Here is a 658-nt window from a genome sequence, read left to right as displayed (position 1 = left end):
GTAAGCAGCTTTCTACTTCCTTTTTCATTGTAAGTGCGTTATTTCTGATATTCAGTTATCACTCATGTTTAGAGGTTTTGTTATGGCATGTAAAATTCATAAAATTGTTTTTTCATTGATTATGACGAATCTTCATAAAACCCTGATACTAAATGAACAAATGACACATACGCAATGAACAGAGTGTATATTCATTTAACCATTGTGTAAGAACACGAGACTTGTATTCACGACATTGATGGTTCCATTCCCAGTCTGGCTATCTAAAATCACTTATCAGTCTGTCGGATAAGACTTAAAATCGAGATCCTGTGTATGAGTGCTTAAACACTTGGTATGCTAAAAAACCAGGAGAAGTATCTGGAATTGCCCATGGCATCTTTCTGTATCTGTGTCTTGCACTTTCCTCCAAAATATAAAATGAGTATTTTCCTTCTGGAGGACTCGCTCATATGGGCAACCGGTGGCGAATATAAATAAACTTAACAATGTTAACACAGTTTATTCATTATCATGGTCATAAACAGGCACACGTACCTGAATCTTTTTTTCGCTGCTCTCGTAGTGTTTCTCCTTTCCAAATTTTATTATAATCATACCAGTGCATAATAATTAATTGATGTACTATAATTTGTTTTGAAAGAGGAACCGTTGTACA

Source organism: Ruditapes philippinarum, unplaced genomic scaffold (assembly GCF_026571515.1).
Source record: "Ruditapes philippinarum isolate M1 unplaced genomic scaffold, ASM2657151v2 ctg6079_1_1_1_1, whole genome shotgun sequence".
Classification (NCBI taxonomy): Eukaryota; Metazoa; Mollusca; class Bivalvia; order Venerida; family Veneridae; genus Ruditapes; species Ruditapes philippinarum.
Note: the sequence above shows the minus strand (reverse complement) of the source record.